This window comes from Salmo salar, chromosome 15, assembly GCF_965601325.2.
Source record: "Salmo salar chromosome 15, fSalSal1, whole genome shotgun sequence".
Classification (NCBI taxonomy): Eukaryota; Metazoa; Chordata; class Actinopteri; order Salmoniformes; family Salmonidae; genus Salmo; species Salmo salar.
Window position 1 is genome coordinate 95978185 of NC_138305.1, and position 21432 is coordinate 95999616.

The following is a 21432-nucleotide window of genomic DNA, read 5'->3' on the forward strand; positions in this document are numbered from 1 at the left end:
CTGGTGTGGAACACAGGCTCCAGAGTGTCATGGAGACAGAGTTATCCTTCACTACTGGCTGACGCTGGCATTATTCTCATGGGCATTGTTTGACTAATAAGCATTTTCACTTCACTGTGAAGTGCTGGCTCCAGTCAATCCGTTCTGGATTTTTAGAGGACACCTTGTTGGAGGAAAAAGTGGCCAACACCATTAAATGCAGGCACTGATCTGGAAAACACACTGTGATTTCATTAGGAAAATCATAAAACGGTCTAAAAGACTATAACGGAGTTGCGCTTTGTCTTAAAAAAACTGTAGTGTATGCCAAATGCAATAACTTCCTCTGTCAGGAAATGTTTTGATGATTTAAGTAAGAGTAAGGCTTGCAGTGGACAGTAAAGGATTGTTGTTTGGGTTTTTGGGCAGGTTGCCCAACAGACACTTAGCATTTATAAGCATCGAAATGCAGCATTGTTGTCAAATCAGTGACAAGAACGATGTGAAGTCTCTATCTCAGAGAGGTTCTAGGAACATATGAGCACCTGCCTCATCCAATGTACAAGCTAAGAGTGGCTGTATTGTCCATGTATAATTGGTGATATTCTCACTAGAATTTGCTGTTCCTCCGTAAGACCTGCAGTCAAGAGATCTCCTGCTGGTTGCTGGAGATCTTTACAATCCGAGTGCATCCAACAGAAGTGGAACTTCCAGCAGACACATGAGACTCCTTATTTCATGGAGATTTCTTCAATCAGATTGTGTAGAGGATTCTATAGTCTCTCACGGTTTCGGTAAAGGTTCAACACACATGGGACGGGTCATTTGAAAAACATCTGTCACTCTGACAATAATAAGTGCACTGGCCCCCTGGGGAAAAAGAAGTGCAAGCTACATATTTTATGTTCTGTGCATGTGATGCCAAGGCTGCTGTGTGTGTGTGTGTGTGTGTGTGTGTGTGTGTGTGTGTGTGTGTGTGTGTGTGTGTGTGTGTGTGTGTGTGTGTGTGTGTGTGTGTGTGTGTGTGTGTGTGGTGATCTGCACTTTATTTCTAATAGAAGACAACTGATCGAGAAACCTGGACAAATAAATATAGTAGGCAGAATGACATGAGGAATGAAAACGATTTGTATTTGCTTGATCTTACATATACATATTACTATGTTATGTCAAAAAAAAATACCATATGAATACCTATGTATGTACATATTTATCCCTGTTTCTGTAATGACCGTCGCAATGAGGGGACCAAGGTGCAGCGTGGTAAGTGTTCATCTTGATATTTATTTTTACTCAGAACACTTAAACAAAATAATAAACAATGGAAACGAAAGCGCACAGTTCTGTCAGGTAAAACAGAAAACAACTACCCACAAAACATAGGTGGGAAAAGGCTGCCTAAGTATGGTTCCCAATCAGAGACAACGATAGATTGGAAACCATTCCAGGCCAAAACATAGAAATAAAATACATAGAATGCCCACTCCATATCACACCCTGACCTAACTAAACAAGGAAAAACGTCTCTATCAGGTCAGGGCGTGACAGTTTCAGCCTTTGTATTACATATTTAGCCCTGTTTCAGCCTATATCACTGTATGTACAAATTTAGCCCTGTTTCAGCCTATGTATGTACAAATTTAGCCCTGTTTCAGCCTATGTATGTACATATTTATCCCTGTTTCAGCCTATGAATGTACATTTTTAGTCCTGTTTCAGCCTATGTATGGACATATGTAGCTTACGTGACCCAAGGCCTATGTACATTTTGTTACGTTACAGCCTTATTCTAAAATGGATTAAATAGTTTTTTCCCTCATCAATCTACACACAATACCCCATAATGACAAAGCAAAAACACGTTTTGGGGAATTTTTGCAAATGCACAGCTATTTTCAGGTCTCTCCAGACATGTTTCATCGGATTCAAGTCCGGGCTCTGGCTGGGCCACTCAAGGACATTGAGAGACATGTCCCAAGTCACTCCTGCTTTGTCTTGGCTGTGTGCTTAGGGTTGTTGTCCTGTTGGAAGGTGAACCTTCGCCCCAGTCTGAGGTCCTGAGTGCATTGGAGCATGTTTTCGTCAAGGATCTCACTGTACCTTGCTCCATTCATCTTTCCTTCCATCCTGACTAGTCTCCCTGGTGCTGAAAAACATCCCCACAGCATGATTCTGCCACCACCATACTTCACAGAGGAACTCTGGAGCTCTGTCAGAGTGACCATTGTGTTCTTGGTCACCTCCCAGACCAAGGCCCTTCTCCCCCATTTGCTCAGTTTGGCTGGGTGGCCAGCTCTAGAAATAGTCTTGGTAGTTCCAAACTTCTTCCATTTAATAATGATGAAGGCCACTGTGTTCTTCAATGCTGCAGAAAATGTTTGGTACCCTTCCCCAGATCTGTGCCTGACATGCACTGTCAACAATGGGACCTTATGTAGAGAGGTGTGTGCCTTTCCAAATCATGTCCAATCAATTGAATTTACCACAGGTGTACTCCAATCAATTTGAAGAAACATCTCCAGGATGATCAATGGAAACAGGATGCACCTGAGCTCAATTTCGAGTGTCATAGCAAAGGGTCTGAATACTTATGTAAATAAGCTATTTCTGTTTTTTTAAACAGTTTTTGCTTTGTCATTGTGGGGTATCATGTATATTGATGAGGAAAAGGTTTTATTTAATCCATTTTAGAATAAGGCTGTAACATAACAAAAAAAGTCAACGGGTCTGAATATTTTCTGAATGCACTGAATCAGGTATCTTTCCCTTGGGTCATAGCAAAGCCAATACAGCACCGCACTGCACTGCAGTGCTCTCATCCTCTATTTCTCCACAGTTCCTCCTGCCTTAATTGAGAATTTGAACAAACAAATTAATCATTTCAGCCCATAAAAATGACAGGATTCATGCAGTAGCATTCTTCATTCTCTGTAATTTGTTGTGTGTTGTCGTCGTCCCTCTCACCCTGCTCCCCTCTGCCATCCCTTTCTTAAACCCACACAGCATTTTTTGTGCTGAATCTGCTACACTTTTCCCCCCTTATGGAAATTACAAATACTTGTCAAGGTTAACGAGTTAATATTCTCATTTAATATTTATTTTACAGGCAAGAGAGAGAGCATCTCCCTTTAGCGCATCGTCCTCTTGCAGAGGCGTTCTCTTAATCAATATGACAAGGACAGTGTCCTTTTGATAATCCCCTGAATCATCGAGAATAAAAAAAGATATAACTTTATTAATCAGCGGACTCTGATTAATTGTTATGAAGTGTTGCTCGTCCATTTCCCCCTGCATTTCCATAATTTCCACAGAAGCCTAACAATCTCCCCAATGATTTGAAGCCTTTTGGGCTGCATGCATGGTGTTGCACTCAGCAGCACGGCAATAGAAAGCTGGGCTACACATTAGCCTTAGCTGGGGGTATGCATACTGTCGTTGAAAATACAATTATTTTATGTCTTGTGTATTTTGTCTGATGATACAGAATCTACAGCCCATAATGCGGAAGAAATCTAAAGAAAAGTTTTGTTTATTAACTGTTAATAACAACATTGACTATATCACGGTTCAAATGTTTGAGTGAATTTATGTTTAATTGCATCTGAGATGTTAAAGATGTTTTATTATTGTCACATACACTGGATATATGCACACCGGATATATGCAGGGAAATGTGGGATTTTACAGGGTCAGCTGAAGTAGTATGGCGCCCCTGGAGAAAATGTTGGTTAAGTGCCTTGTTCATGGTCACATCAACAAATCTTTCACCTTATCAGCTTGGGGATTCAAATCAGCAACCTTTTGGTTACTGGCCCAATGCTCTAACTGCTTGTAATGCCCTGGCCATAGAGAGGGGTTTTTTGTTCTTTATTTTGGTTAGGCCAGGGTGTTACATTGGGTGGGCGTTCTATGTTCCTTTTTCTATGTTTTGGTATTTCTTTGTTTTGGGCCATGTGTGTGGCTCCCAATCAGGCACAGCTGAAGCTCGTTGCTGCTGATTGGGAGTCACACATAAGGAGCATGTTTTTCCTTTGGGTTTTGTGGGTAATTGTTTCTGTTTAGAGTGTTTTCCTAACAGGACTGTTTGCTGTCGTTTTTGTTCAGTTTGTAGTGTTCTCTTGTTTTTTTTAATTAAAATTCTAATGATGAACACATCCTCTGCTGCACCTTGGTTCCCTCTTCCAGACAGCCGTTACACTACTAGGCTACCTGCCACTCTACATGAAAGTGGTTGGTCACTGAAGTCAATTAGCTAAGGTACTGTTCAAATGGACATGTTTGAAAGTTTTGTCCAGATATGAGCTTTTAGAGAAGATAGATACATGGTGTGGGGAAAAATGATGCCCCACTGAGTTTGATTTGAACACACATGTATATAGTATGAAGTGTGATCCCAAAACTCTCCAACAGACCATCTTTAAGATGTTTAAATAAGTAGGGCAATTAATACTGCATCCATTGAATGTTTTATAATGAATATATGAAATGAAATGCCTTTTGCATAGCGGATGGGCTCAAGGTTGGGGTTCTAATCTAATCTAATTTACATGAGCATGTCAGACGTGTGGTGCTCATTTTCTCTGAAGTTCTGTCCATGAAACAGAATACAGTATACAAGCTAGGAAAGTTTCATATCTTAAGGGTCTATCTTTTCTTTCTTTCTATCTCTTCAATGCTTATTATTAGTGGAGGAGGCCATCAGACCTTAATTTACAGTGTGTATCTACTGTAGCCTACCAAATATCTGATACAATTCATTTCAGAGTCCAAAGCAATGTTTACATAATAGTGTTAGTATCAAATTGCTATTATATTTGTTTTGCAACAAATGAGCCTATAAAATCCTGAAAACGCCTCAAAGTAAATGAATGGGTGTTGGCTATGCGGTGACTGCAGTATCTGCCCTATCAGTAGTTTTCAGAGGGTGCTGGTGGCTCATATGCAATTAATTGTGGAAGTGTTTTATCCATCAGCATGAATAATTTAAAGGAAGTGTTAATAGGTAGGCCAGACTAGGCTTGTGGAAGAGAGAAAAGCGTTGTTGAAGGACTTATCATTACTTTTCTCTCAGATCAGGCGCTTCCTACAGTCTCCTGGGTCGTCTGTGGCGTTGCAGAGATCGGAGGGAAAAACAAACGGCACACTACTACTAATTCATACATTCATAAGAAGGTAAATAAACTGTAAGATGATGAGATATTCTGCATTGTTTACAATACAGTGTACTGTATATTCCTCGTAAATTCTAATGGTATTTACAGTGACATGGAAGTCAATAAACTTGAGAACATGCTGAGAAAATTACTTATTCAACCATTCCTCATGAGGAAAAGGAGAACAACCTTTTTAAACTTAACACGAAGTAAATGTTTAAACATTTCAACAGGAATACAGAATAACGGTATCTGAATCAAAATAATCAATTTGTCACAGACTGCTGTGCCATACAATGGCTGAGGTTGAGCAGCATCTCAAACAAAAGCCATTGTGCATGGTGAAAGTCAAACATTCCAATGAAGCTAAATATTGTTCATGACTTAGTTATCTCTTCCAAATTGTTTAAGATTAGTGTGCTGTGTGTTCCATTTGTTACACAGACAGCTGAAACATAAAACTACACAAAAAAATCATGATCCTCCAAAATTATTGGGTCCACAAACGCAATCATCTTGGCCTGAATTACTGTTTCCCAAAAACCCACTTCAAATCATCATCAGTAATTCAGATGATGATGATGGCCAAAGTTTATTGTTTGACTAAATATCTTAGTTTAGTAGTTGGAACTCCCACATACAGAGTACAGACGAAGACACAACATTAAAAAGTAATCTGTCAGCTGCAGTAAAACGAAGACCAGAGGTACATACTTTCCCATCCTTCACACAGTTGTATACATCACGCCAAGACATACATTAGCTAAGGTGATTATTTCTTTTTATTAACCATTCAGGACAAAGAAAGACATCTGGACAAATATGAATATTTACTGTCATAATATATCAATATTACGACAGTATATCCTTCCTCAGCCAGACATGTTTAGAACAAAACAGGGATTTCAATCTTCCATGTCGTTTTTAGATTTTCCTGAGAAAACCTTCAAAAACGATGTCATGATGATTATATTTACAACTCACATTGAGTGCACAATGTGTTACCAAATGGCATACAGTTTATCTAACATGTACTGTAGATGTACATTATATTGCATACAAACATACATTTTTACCAGGAACATACATTTCCTCGTTGTATATTTGTTGACTTTGGGAGGATAATTTTCTACAAAAGATTTCACCATTGCATATCAGTCCTCGTGTACAGTCAGTCGATTTCCATGTTGATCTATGAGTTCTGGGAAAAAAGACACTCCTTCAATGACAAGTAGAGAGTACATCAGTCCTGTCCCTTTTCAAGTAATTCCAGCCCTGGCTATTCAGGGTTTGCCCTGTGGCAAAGACTCAGCACTTAATTCTCCAGAAATAGCCATAGCTCATCCTTCACAAGGACTCAGGTAGCCTTGTCATGGAGAACGAGGTTCATTTTAATTTCTGTGTTTCTGTCTCTTCAATGAAACTGGCGATCATAATACTCGGTTAATATTGAAGTTTGGGGAGCACTTGGTGTTTCCCTCCCCCACGGCCCATATTGTAGCATGCAGAAGGAGCACGTAACTTGTCATCAAACATCTTATCACATAACGGTATCTGCCAACAATGGCCAACATTTGCATTCCCCCACCTTGCAAAGCTGATGATCCTCAGACTTATATATTCTCTATTTGTCCTCTAATATCTATTTGCTTAGACGCAATAGAATCGCTGTGTTTATCTTTTGGAATCAGGAAAGAAATATAGTATAGTATAGTATGATAAAAAATATTAACATAAGTCTAAACAGTAATTGACCCTTATAACAATTTTGCTCTAGTGGCTTCCTGTTTATTTGTTGTCCAGTGGAATGGAGTGTATAATGTCCATATAGAATTTACATTCCCTCTGCCCCCTTTAAATAATTCACCATAAAATAATATTGCTTATCCAGTTTATCCAATATAGCCTACTTGCAAGTGTGCCACGATTACATACACACTCAAATCTGTTTTTGAAAATTAAATATGCATGGAAAAAAATCCACACCAAAAAAATCCCATCATCTGAAAAGAAAGGCATTTTGATACATTTCAGATAAAAGGTAAGACTGTCATTTTTCCCGTGACATATTTGTTCTTTAACAACAAATCAATGGCAGTGGAAGCTTGGCACCTGAATACAGAATAATGAAGGTAATGAAGCAAAGATTGTCTTCATTAGGCACATTAATATTCATAGAAAGTAGATAATCTGACACCATGGAGGACTTGGTAACCTTTTCTTATATTAGATTATTTTCTTTTTTTACTTCTTAACACAATTAAAGTCCAGCAATGACTTCATTAATTCCGCTTTCTGTCAGCTGCTTTAAAGAACTGTCAATTTGGCCCCGGCCTGCCTGTCAGTGTGGAAGAGAGACAGTCATCCCACTCTTTCTGGAAGACAGTTGGAATCACAGTGCTGTATGAAGTCACATTCCCAGACACCTTGCCAAATTGATTCTTTTAAGGTCTTTCTTTTGTATAATTTTTTCCCCTGTCTCTTCTTCATGTGAAGAGTGTCAAATCTAGGCTAAATCTAAATCTGGTGTTGGTTTAGCCATTATCAATGTCTCCTGTTTTGCTCTGTTTAAATAGCATTTTCTGGAATTATAGGCTACTATACATTAAATTCTAATACTGCTTTCTGTCAGTGATGATGGCAACTAACATAGCTAATAACTAAAGTAGCCTATATAATGTTGTCCTCCATCATACTCTCCCACAGCATTCTCTTGTGTCAAAATATACATTCTTTGTCTGGGTAGTGTGTTTCTTGACAAATCATCATCTTCCCTATATAGTGCTATATAGTGCACTACTTTTGACCAGATCCATACGGGCCCTGATAAAAAGTAGTGTCCTATAAAGGGCACATATAACAGCCATCATGATGTGAGAGCAGCAAGCTGTCAGTGTAAATGGCTGACTCTCCTCCTGCCTGTGTTTTGATCAGAAACACAATAGCTTCTGCTAGCTGGGGATATGGCAGTGGCCAGAATTGTACCACATCAGATCAGCCTATTCTTAGTGATGGTTTGTTATCACATCAGAGATCTTTTATTTTTAGCCAGGCAAGTCAGTTAAGAACAAATTCTTGTTTACAACTACAGCATGGCCAAACCCTAACCCAGGCAACACTGAGCCAATTGTGCACCACCCTATGGGACTCCCAATCACAGCCAGTTGTGATACAGCCTGGAATTGAACCAGGGTCTGTAGTGACACCTCTAGCAGTGAGATGCAGTGCCTTAGACCACTGCGCCACTCAGGAGACATGTAATGATGTCATTCAAAATCTATACTACTAACGTCAGTCAATCCATATTCTTTTGAGAATACCATCTCATTGTAAGAAAGGAGGCATTCAACACATTAAACATGTGGTGGCATGTAACCTCCATCAACCTGTAGTCTATAATTACAATTCTAGAAAATAATATTCAATTCGCATATGAATTTTCACAGATGTGACCTAAGGGATGTGTATACTCCTCTCCTCGGTATTAATTAACCAATACCTGTTTAATCATATGCTACTATGTGTAATTCACCAGGTGCTGGCTTATACAGGGAAAACAGTCTGGGCTCCATTCACTGCTGTACCTAAAACAATGGTGTCTGAGGCTTCATATGGTGGTAATCATGCCGTAGTCTGAGAAGAGGGCCTAATTGGAATGATACTAGAACATGCAGAGAGCTCATTAAAAGCCGTGAACACTACCTCATGGTAAACAGTCACTTTAAGGGCTGGCACTAATGTGATGAGGCAAAGGCTTGATATCTCACTTTCCAATGAACACATCTAATGTTTAAGCTCCTTATATTCCCTCAGAGGTAGCAGCTGTAGGAGCAGTGCAGTTTGGAATGTATATAGGCTCCTAATTGCCACTGGAAATTAGTCAGATGCTTGTAGAGCTATTGAGGATGCAACGGCGCTGAGAGATTTGTTATATTGTCTAGGTACTTTAGCATGACTTTGCCTTTGCTCCTCATGGCCGGTTACAGGCTAAGATAGATTTATTATGTTCTTGATTGACAAATGTTATATTTATGGTACAGTACAGAAATGACCAGGTAAGTACATGGTCTTAGGGTAATAACTAGGGCTGCCAAACGATAAAAAATATTATTGAGTTAACTTGCAGGAGTTTCTGCATTTATTCGTAATTAATAACACATTCTGAACATGCTACATTTTTGTAATTTATGATATTTCATACAAAAAACATTACAAGTGTAACGGCTGTCGTTGGGAACAGAAGACCAAAACGCAGCAGGAATGTGGATGCTCATCTTGTTATTTATTTTAAATAAAGAGAACACCAAAATAACAAACCGCAGAATAGACAAACAACAAAACAGTCTTGTCACGCTCACACAGGCAAAACAAGAAACAATCTCCCACAACACCAAACCAAACAATTACCCATATATAGGACTCTCAATCAGAGGCAACGAGAAAGCACCTGCCTCCAATTGAGAGTCCAACCCCCCATCAACCTAAACATAGAAATACAACAAACCAGAAAGAACATAGAAATACAAAACATAGAACATAGACCAAAACCCGGAAATAATAAATCAAATACCCTACTACATACACCACCACCTCGAAACACATAAACAAAATACCCTCTGCCACGTCCTGACCAAACTACAATAGCAAATACTCCCTAAACTGGTCAGGACGTGACAACAAGAATATTGACGTCTTCCCATCAAACCAAAATTGATTCTGTGAAAGTTCCCAAAAGATTCGTTAGGTCGCAGCAAATGTTCTAATAACTCAAACTGTCTAGTCGTGCTGATGATTATAGAATGTTTGTAGAACATTCCTAGACCACATTTAAACTAAAGGTTCCCAGAATGTTTTATTAGGTTGTGGGAACAGTCTGGTGGGAACATTGTGGGGACATCACAAAATATATGTTCCCAAAACACAAAAAATGTATAGTTGTTTGGACAATTCTACAACGTTTCTTTTAGGGTGCAAAAAACATTCACCTGGTGTTACAAGAACCTTCCCAAAACACATTTAGTATGTTCTTTAAAGGTTCCCATAATGTTTATTTAGGTTGTGGGAACATTGTGGGTAAATCGGTTCCTAAAACACAAAATATGCTCAGTTGTGATGACATTCATGCAATGTTTAAGTTGGATTGCACAGGACATTCCTAGCATGTTAACAGAACACCTGGTCTATGTTGTTTAAAGGTTCTCAGAACATTTAATTAAGTTATGGGAGTTGTCTGGGATGTTGCAAGAATATTCTTGTGATATTCACATAGGTTGCACAGAACATTCCCACAATGTTACACATTCCACAATTTCCAAATAAGTCCGTTTTTATGATGTTCATAGCATATTTGTTTTAGGTTTAACATAATATTTATTGATCTTCATTCAATATACACTACCGTAAAAAGTTTGGGGTCACTTAGAAATGTCCTTGTTTTTGAAAGAAAAGCATTAAAATAACATCAAATTAATCAGAAAAACAGTGTAGACATTGTTCATGTTGTAAATGACTAATGTAGCTGGAAACAGCAGATTTTTTTTATGGAATATCTACATAGGTGTACAGAGGCCCATTATCAGCAACCATCACTCCAGTGTTCCAATGGCACGTTGTGTTAGCTAATCCAAGTTTATCATTTTAAAAGGTTAATTGATCATTAGAAAACCCTTTTGCAATTATGTTAGCACAAGTGAAAAGTGTTGTTCTGATTAAAGAAGCAATAAAACTGGCCTTCTTTAGACTAGTTGAGTATCTGGAGCTTCATCCTTTGTGGGTTCGATTACAGGCTCAAAATGACTAGAAACAAAGATCTTTCTTCTGAAACTCGTCAGTCTATTCTTGTTCTGAGAAATGAAGGCTATTCCATGCGAGAAATTGCCAAGAAACTGAAGATCTCGCACAACGCGGTGTACTACTCCCTTCACAGAACAGCGCAAACTGGCTCTAACCAGAATAGAAAGAGAAATGTGAGGCTTCGGTGCAGAACTGAGCAAGAGGACAAGTACATTAGTCTCTAGTTTGAGAAACAGACACCTCACAAGTCCTCAACTTAAATAGTACCCACAAAACAGCAGTCTCAACGTCAACAGTGAAGAGGCGACTCCGGGATGCTGGCCTTCTAGGCAGAGTTGCAAAGAAAAAGACATATCTCAGACTGGCCAATAAAAATAAAAGATTAAGATGGGCAAAAGAACACTGGACAGAGGAAGATTGGAAAAAAGTGTTATGGACAGATGAATCTAAGTTTGAGGTGTTCGGATCACAAAGAAGAACATTCGTGAGACACAGAAAAATGAAAAGATGTTGGAGGTGTGCTTGACGCCATCTGTCGAGCATGGTGGAGGCAATGTGAGGGTCTGGGGGTGCTTTGGTGGTGGTAAAGTGGGAGATGTGTACAGGGTAAAAGGGATCTTGAAGAAGGAAGGCTATCACACCATTTTTCATTGCCTTGCCATACCCTGTGGACGGAGCTTAATTTGAGCCAATTTCCTCCTACAACAGGACAATGACCGAAAGCACAGCTCCAAACTATGCAAGAACTATTTAGGGTAGAAGCAGTCAGCTGGTATTCTGTCTATAAATGGAGTGGCCAACACAGTCACCGGATCTCAACCCTATTGAGCTGTTGTGGGAGCAGCTTGACCGTATGGTACGTAAAGTGCCCATCAAGCCAATCCAACTTGTGGGAGGTGCTTCAGGAAGCATGGGGTGAAATCTCTTCAGATTACCTCAACAAAATGACAACTAGAATGCCAAAGGTCTGCAAGGCTGTAATTGCTACAAATGGAGGATTCTTTGACGAAAGCAAAGTTTGAAGGACACAATTATTATTTCAATTAAAAATAATTATTTCTAACCTTGTCAACGTCTTGACTATGCTTCCGATTCATTTTGCAACTCATTTCATCTATGTTTCCATGGAAAACAAGGGCATTTCTAAGTTAACCCAAACTTTTGAACAGTAGTGTACATTTTACATTGTCTTGGAGGTCCTTAGAACATTTTGTAAATGTTATATTTAAGTTTGAACTAATATCACCACGATATTTTGAGCATGCAAAACTTTAAAGCATAGGACAGCAGATTGGAATACATCCAAATTACCTTTCCACATTTAATGCCAATTCATATTTGAGAATTGTATCTGATTTACAGACACAGGGCATTTTAATTTTATTCATAAGACATTTGAACAGCATTCAAATCATACAAATCTACTGTGTTTTACATGTTGGCAATCTGCACATATGGGGTTTGAACCTGCAGTGATTGGTTCCCCAGTCAAGTCTTTTAGCCTCTGCGCCACCAGGGAAGCTCTTTCACAGCTTATTGTTTCAGTATTTACAGTAGCTATGGCAGTATGGTCAATCAGGAATTCCATGCTTTTTAGTGTTCTTAGACATAACTAACTTATTCACCATCACTCCACCCATCCTTTTATATGCTGTGTACTTCTGGGCCCATATTTACAAGTTAACCAAGACAATGAGTGCGGATTTAGGATCTCTTTTGCTTTTCAGATCATGAAAAATAAGACAGGGGGGACCATATCAAGCGCAGTGCAACTGAAGCACAAAATGAGTCTGATGCCAAGCAGAAATTACCAGCGTCGCCCCACTTGTGATTGATCAACAACAAAAAAACTTGTGATTGGTAAACAAACATATATTTGTTTTATTTATACAAATATATATTATATAATTAATGGATTATGTTTTAAATGCTCATAAAAGTGTGGTAAGTGTGTACATTTTCCTACTACCAAAATATATTGTTCAAAGACAAGCTGTTCAGCAGCTGCGCCTCCGTGGGCACATAGGCCGTGTAAACATTACTTGGATTGTTTTGCCAGCTATTTGCTATGAGGGGGAACTGCCCCAATAAAATCGCGGGATTTCATAGCAAAATTATAACAGCACAAAGTAAATGGACCATCCTGGGGCGCTCAAATGTTTGTCCATTAAGTCATAATTTCTAGGTCTGCTCTACTCTCCCTCCCAATGAGTCTCACACGCCAGACGGCTTACTTCCTCATGTGAGACTAGATCAGGTGCAGATTGCGCCAAAGCAAAAAGCTAATTGTAATTAACTTGTAAATGAATAATCATAACAGTCATGGGAGCCTGGGACCTGATAAACCGGACATTTACATCCAACAAGAGTTGAAGGACAAAGGGATACACTAGCTAAAACCTCATTGCACATCTGGTAGGGCAAAAAAGCATGGCCAATTTTGTTTCCCCTCATGTTGTTCATCCGGTTCTACTGTAGGTGACAGGGCAACATGTGTGGAATAAAACAGCATAAAACTGGGTGAATCACAATGCATTATCAAATTAATTAGCCAGCTACAGTAATTTTGAGAAACATTGAGAAATAGTTTGGGTGATGTTTTGCTCAAATTAACCAGTGATCTACAGTACCAGTCAAAAGTTTGGACAAGAGTGTGCAAAGCTATCATCAAGGCAAATGGTGGCTACTTTGAAGAATCTCAAATGTAATTTTTCTTTTGATTTCTTTAACACCTTTTTGGTTACTACATGATTCCATATGTGTAATTTCATAGTTTTGATGTCTTCATTATTATTCTACAATGTAGAAAATAGTAAACATAAAGAAAAACCCTTGAATGAGTAGGTGTGTCCAAACTTATGACTGGTACTGTACCTTTGATAAGCAACTAGCTAGCTAGCTATATCTAGCTGGTAGCCTGCCAGCTAATTAGCTCCCATGCCAATTTCAACTCATATCTGACTCGGAAATATGAAGTTATTTCATAATAAAAGTTAACTGGCTAGCGCAACATGCTTTCTGACATTATGTTAGCTAGCTATCCCCAGTTAGATCATATGTTTTCACTTATTGCATCTGCATGCTTTTGCGTTCTCCCTGGTTTCCACTAGTTACCACAAGCAAAAACAAAAAATGTGATATATAGTCAAAATTCCTGAAAACAAATATTTAGTTTTTGGATTTAAAATCCTCAATAGTCTTAATAGTCTATTGACACACCCACGCGTCAATCTAATTAACATAATTTAAAAAATCCCCATCAAAATCTGTAGCTTTAGAAAGGTTGGGCCCACTAACTACAATGTCACGGGACTCATCTGCAGGTAAACCATACACATTTATGGAAGGATGGAGGTAGTTTTGTGACAACATAGGAAATTGCAGTAAAGGCCAAATTCAATATTCTATCAACATTCTTTTTATGTACTTTTTTTTATACATACAGGGGTCCTAAAATTCCAAATTAAATAGATTAATGATCCATGGTATGACCATCTTAAAACAATTCCATAAGTTAGATTAGTAGTGTGGTAACTAGTGACAACCATTCTCCCTGATGCACACATTTGTTTGTGAGCTGTCTTCTCATTCTAAATAGTATAATCTAATCTGTTCAAAACAGTGGCAACATGTGCAGCAGTACTCATTTGGTTTTTGACATACAAAAGTGAAATAGGTGTATTTATGCTGTTGTTAAAATGCACAGATCACTTTATATATCTTCTCAAAGAAACTACCGGTAGTTAGAAAACTTGCCATCATATTTCTTTCATGTTGCTTTGTTGACAACTCCAACCACCTCGCTCCCTGGGTATTCAGCCAATCAGCGGCTGCTGCTGGAAATTACAATAACAAGCAGTTTATAAAACGCAGCAAAGATATTTCTTATGTGTTTTATATATTTTTTTCTGCATGGAAAATGCTGAATTCTGCGTTAATGCGACCCCTGTTAAGTTCCCTATCACGATCAAGCTCTCCTATCACAGCACAACTAGCTCCATGACAAATTAAATGCTTATTAAGCACAAAGGAATGTTATCGGAGGCGGCCAAGCAGCAGAAATATGGCTGGTGACAAGTCTGGTGAGTATGCAGGCCATGGAAGACCTGGGACATTTTCAGCTTCCAGCTTCCTTGTGAAGAGATCCTTGCGACGTGTGGCAGTGCATTATCATGCTGAAACATGAGGCGATGGCAGCAGATGATTGGCACGACAATGGGTCTCAGGATGTTGTCACGGTATCTCTGTGCATTCAAATTGCCATTGATAAAATGCAATTGTGTTCATTGTCAGAAGTTTATGCCTGTCCATACCATAACCCCACCACCACCATGGGGCACTCTGTTAACAATGTTGACATCAGCAAACAGCGCTCCCAAACAACGCCATACACGCTTGTGTGCCATTTGCCCGGTACAGTTGAAACAGGGATTCATCCGTGAAGAGCACACTTATCCAGCATGCCAGTGGCCATCGACGGTGAGCATTTTCCCACTGAAGTCAGTTACAACACCGAACTGCAGTCAGGTCAAGACCCTGGTGAGGACGACGAGCATACAGATGAGCGTCCCTGAGACGAAATTCTTTGGTTGTATAAATCCACAGTTTCATCAGCTGTCCAGGTGGCTAGTCTCAGACTATCCCGCAGGTGAGGAAGCAGATGTGGTCTGCGGTTGTGAGGCCGGTTGGACGTACTGCCAAATTCTTTAAAACGATGTTGGAGGTGCCATATGGTAGAGAAATTAACATTAAATGATGTGGCAACAGCTCTGTTGGACATTCCTGCAGTGAGCATGCCAACTGCATGCTCCCTCAAAACTTGAGACATCTGTGGCATTGTGTTGTGTGACAAATCTAGAGTGGCCTTTCATTATCCCCAGCACAAGGTGCGCCTGTGTAATGATCATGGGGTAAAATCAGCTTCTTGATATACCACACTTGTCAGGTGGATAGATTATGTTGGCAAAGGACACATGTTCAATAACAGGGATATAAACAAATTTGTGCACACATTTTGAGGGAAATACGTTTTTTGTGCATATGGAAAATAAAACTATTTTTTAAAAATGAAGTACTCCAGAAAATCTGTTATTTTCTACGTCAAACGTTTTTGTTATATTTCAGTCTTTTGTGATGTATATAAAGTATAATATTGGGACACAAACTCAAAATGTTATTAATTTCAATTATATATCTGTCTTTTTTTAAGCCCATAACCATGTGTGTGAGGTGAATACTTTTATTTCAAAGTAGATTTGTTGAAGACTACCAAGAAACACTCTTTGTGACCCTGATTTAGCCCACTGCAGTAAAAGGTTAAACAACTCTGAAAGGCTGTTCTGTCAACATTCTTGCAACATCAGAGGAATGTTTTGTACACCCTGATACCAGAAATTTCTGAATGTCAGCACAACTGGACAGTTTTAGTGTTTTGGGAACATAAACTCAGCAAAAAAAGAACCGTCCCTTTTTCAGGACCCTGTCTTTCAAAGATAATTCGTAAAAATCCAAATAACTTCACAGATCTTCATTGTAAAAGGTTTAAACACTGTTTCCCATACTTGTTCAATGGAACGGTCGTTAAGACACTAACAGCTTACAGACGGTAGGCAAATTAGGTCACAGTTAAGAAAACTTAGGACACTAAAGAGGTCTTTCTACTGACTCTGAAAAACACCAAAAGAAAGATGCCCAGGGTCGCTGCTCATCTGTGTGAATGTGCCTTAGGCATGCTGCAAGGAGGCATGAGGACTGCAGATGTGGCCAGGGCAATAAATTGCAATGTCTGTACTGTGAGACGCCTAAGACAGTGCTACAGGGAGACAAGATGGACAGCTGATCGTCCTCGCAGTGGCAGACCACGTGTAACAACAACTGCACAGGATCGGTACATCCGAACATCACACCTGTGGGACAGGTACAGGATGGCGACAACAACTGCCCGAGTTACACCAGGAATGCACAATCCCTCCATCAGTGCTCAGACTGTCCTCAATAGGCTGAGAGAGGCTGGACTGAGGGCTTGTAGGCCTGTTGTCAGGGAGGTCCTCACCAGACATCACCGGCAACAATGTCGCCTATGGGCACAAACCCACCGTCGCTTGACCAGACAGGACTGACAGGAAGTGCTCTTCACTGACGAGTCACGGTTTTGTCTCACCAGGGGTGATGGTCGGATTCGTGTTTATCGTCGAATGAATGAGCGTTACACCGAGGCCTGTACTCTGGAGCGGGATCGATTTGGAGGGAGAGGGTTCATCATGGTCTTGGGCAATGTGTCATAACATCATCGGACTGAGCTTGTTGTCATTGCAGACAATCTCAATGCTGTGCGTTACAGGGAAGACATCCTCCTCCCTCATGTAGTACCGTTTCCTGCAGGCTCATCCTGACATGACCCTCCAGCATGACAATGCCACCAGCCATACTGCTCATTCTGTGCGGGATTTCCTGCAAGACAGGAATGTCAGCATTCTGCCATGTCCAGCGAAGAGCCCGGATCTTAATCCCATTGAGCACGTCTGGGACCTGTTGGATCGGAGGGTGTGCTCTAGGGCCGTTCCCCCCAGAAATGTCCGGGAACTTGCAGATGACTTGGCAGAAGAGTGAGGTAACATCTCACAGCAAGAACTGGCAAATCTGGTGTAATCCATGAGGAGGAGATGCACTGCAGTACTTAATGCAGCTGGTGGCCACACCAGATACAGACTGTTACTTTTGATTTGGACCTCCCCCATTTGGTAAGGGACACATTATTCAATTTCTTTTAGTTACTTGTCTGTCGAACTTGTTCAGTTTATGTCTCAGTTGTTGAATCTTGAATCTTCATACAAATATTTACACATGTTAAGTTTGCTGAAAATAAATGCAGTTGACAGTGAGAGGACCTTTCTGTTTTTGCTGAGTTTATGTTTTGTGATGTCCGCACAATGTTCCCACCAGACTATTCCCTCAACCTAATTAAACATTTTGGGAACATTTAAAGAACAGACTAAATGTGTTCTGGGAATGTTCTTGTAACATCTGGTGAATGTTTTTTGTACCCTAAAATATATATTTTTAATTATTCGCACAACTGGACAGTTTTTGTGTTTTGGGAACATACATTTTGTGTTGTCCCCACAATGTTCCCACCAGACTGTTCCCACAACAAAATGAAACATTCTGGGAACCTTTAAAGACCAAACAAAATATGTTCTGGGAACATCCTTGCCACATCATGCAAATGTTTTACAGTATACAAACATTGTATAATCATAAGCACAACTAGACAATTTTTGTGTTATGAGAACATTTGCCACAACCTAACGAATGTTCTGGGAACTTGCACAGAATCAATTTTGGTTTGCTGGGAAAACATTACTGGTACATTGTGATATTACATTATCTGGAAACCTAATGAGAACTTTTGGGGAATGGTCTGTGGTGGTTGTTACAGATGTTGCGCACAACATTTTAGTGAACGTTAATTTATTTTAGTGAATGTTAATATTTATTTTTTTAAATTCTGAGAATGTTCTGAGAATGTTGAGCTAATGTTCCCGGTTTGCTGGTTGATTTTGTGTAATGTAACTGTTAGCAAAATTAGATCAAATGAGAAAGCAGACTTTATTTAACCTCAATGTCAATCTATTTCTGACAATGTGATTAATCGCGATAAAAAAATATGATATTTGGGAATTAAAATTATTAAACGTTAACTCAATTAACTCTGCGAGCACTAGTAATAATACAGTAAAACCCTATGAATTACTTGGTTGTTTCTTAGGATTCATTAAATCAAGCAACGTTTGCCAACATTAGCTCCCAGGTAGTTACCAATTGTTTAAGAACCAGAAAGTAACCATTGTTACCACATCATTTTCTAATAAATACCAGGCAAATACCAGTGGAAAGTACTGTAAAATAAAACCTAAATTTCACTCAATAAGCAGTACAATGTCCTAATCTTGTCCAATAGTCTATTTCATAATTTTATTACAGCAATGTGACACCAGACTAATGACAAAAAATAACAATAACCATCCATCATCTTATGGACTACGACCAATGACGAAGTTATGAAATAAAGACTAATTTTGTTCAATAAGAAATTGGTATTGCCCAAAATAACTCCTTTATCCCCTAGCATTTCAACCAACCACGATTCATTAGCTACATCTTAGCTCAGACAGGCAGAAGCCTCTGCTGTGCCATTTTGACTGTATTCAAATCTCTTTAATACCATCTCATGTTTAAAGACTGCCCATAAATCCCATATCAGGCCAGCCGGTAATATGTCATTGTTCGCAGGCGATCACCCAGTGGGGAATAGACCATGCCAGTCTGTAATTGCAAACAGAAAGATTTATATCGCCATTATGAACACCCATGAGAAATAATTCAAACATATCATTGAAAAAAAGCCTGCCAGTTACTAATTCCCAAAACCTAAATTAGGCATACACATTGTACAATATTCTATAACTGCGAGTTTTATCCAATCGTCATTCAGGATTTCTCCTGAGGAAGATGTCTCACAGAGTCTAATTTGATGTTTTCAATTCAGTTTGTTCATTGCAGGTCCTTGTCCTACAAGGTAGCTTTATAGAATGAAAATAAGGAAGAAATTATATTGAATGTTATGCTAATTGTTACACAATACCGGATTATTGCTTGGTGCGATATTATTTTGTGAATACTTGTGTAAAAAGACCATCCCAGAATAAGTGGGGACAACGTTTTATTTTATTTTATCAACATGAATCCAAAATCAAATTCCCCAAATGCAATGTAGTCAGTCCCCCTTTTCCTGGTATTAGAAATGTTCCAATGGCCATGAGACTTTAATTGAAGAAGCTGCTAAAGGAACTCCCATAGTGTGTCAATATAGCTTTGTTATGCAACCACTGTTGGATCCTCCTGAGAAGGAGAGGAGGCAGGTGTAGGCTGATGCAGGCTGAGGTTTAATCACCATGGGGAATGTGGACCTGAGTGTATTCTCTGTAGCCAAGGGGAGAGGTAAGGAAGAGCAGCAACAAACTGAAGTGGACCACTGTTTGACATTGCCTAACGAATTGCCTCATTGAGTACACTTTCAACACGGTTGTTATTGTTTACTAGAGTTTGATAGTTCTTCAAATGTTTATTAATTGTTGGTTCTAATTTAAACTAAAATATCGGGACCAGTTTGAAGCAATAGGGAGATGTTGTATAATAGACCATTACCAGTAGCACTAGCAGGAATGATTTTATGGATTTGTTACAATGTTTTCCAATCAATAACTGATGTTTATGCATTTATTCCATGTATCTATTTCCTATATATTTATAATAAACTCTTATCAAATCTCCATAACTAAAATGGCAGAAATGCTTTGTTTTTGTACTAAGTCTCAGGGCAATTGAGAGCAAGGCTTGGCAACAGAAGGAAGTTGAAATGCACTGTTGGAGTCAGCCATCAAAAGCAGGCCAGTCATGCAGACTCCTGTTCTTGAGTCTACTGAGATTGCTCTGAGGGACTCTGTCTTTGTCCTTCCTCAGCCAGACTGCTGCTGTCTGGGAGCTCTGGGGGCTCACTCACCACTGACAAGCACAGTCAGATCATACCCCCTAAATCAAATATAGTTTTATTAGATCTGTCTTGTGGAGCGGCACTCCACTGCAAAAACATGTTTTGTTCTCTTTAACCTATTCCACCAGGGATGCAAACCAACAGTGACACTGTCATTTGTGAGCAATGCAGTATGACTCCCTTGTGGTACAAGTGTCAGATTATACCGTGCAGTACTAGTTATCCTCACTAAATATATCCTCTCTGGTATCATAGGGCTGTCGTAAGAAATTCATGGTTCACACACATGCCCTTTAGTGAAGGCCAGAGAGATACTGTCATAAACCTTAAGAAGTTTGCCAGGATGAAGCTAATTGTAAATTCATAACTGTCTTCTAACTCTCCTTGCGATTAAAAAAAGGTATCTGCGATAAAAAAAGGTACCTGTTCCTGCTTGATCTTGACTCTTATCGTACGATATGCAGTTTTATGTCCCGACGGACACCAAATTGACTGCACACGGAATTGCCATCTCTTATTATGCCTGCATTTAAAATGTATTAGATTCAAATATGCAGATGCTTTTAAAATGAATGAATCATTCCCATTTGTGACTGCCAAATTAGAAACTAATTCAAAGACATTGGTTTAATATTGACTTAAATACTTTGTTAACCTTAAACTTTGTATTTTAACTCTACATAAAGACAGATTATAAGTACTGACATTATATTTCTCTGTTACTTGTTGCATACAAATGACAACTATTGTCCCTTGAAGATTGTTTTCAACCTCTCTCTCTCCATTGTGACAGACGAGGGTCAGAATGACATGTTGTGAGCTTCACATGTTGGTATAATTGTGAGCGACTCATTGAGTGACAAGGCCTGAGGTTATGCCATACTGTAGATGTTAGAAAACAATACGGTGACTGTTGACTGTTGGACTGATGGGCTCATTCAACTGACCTGATGT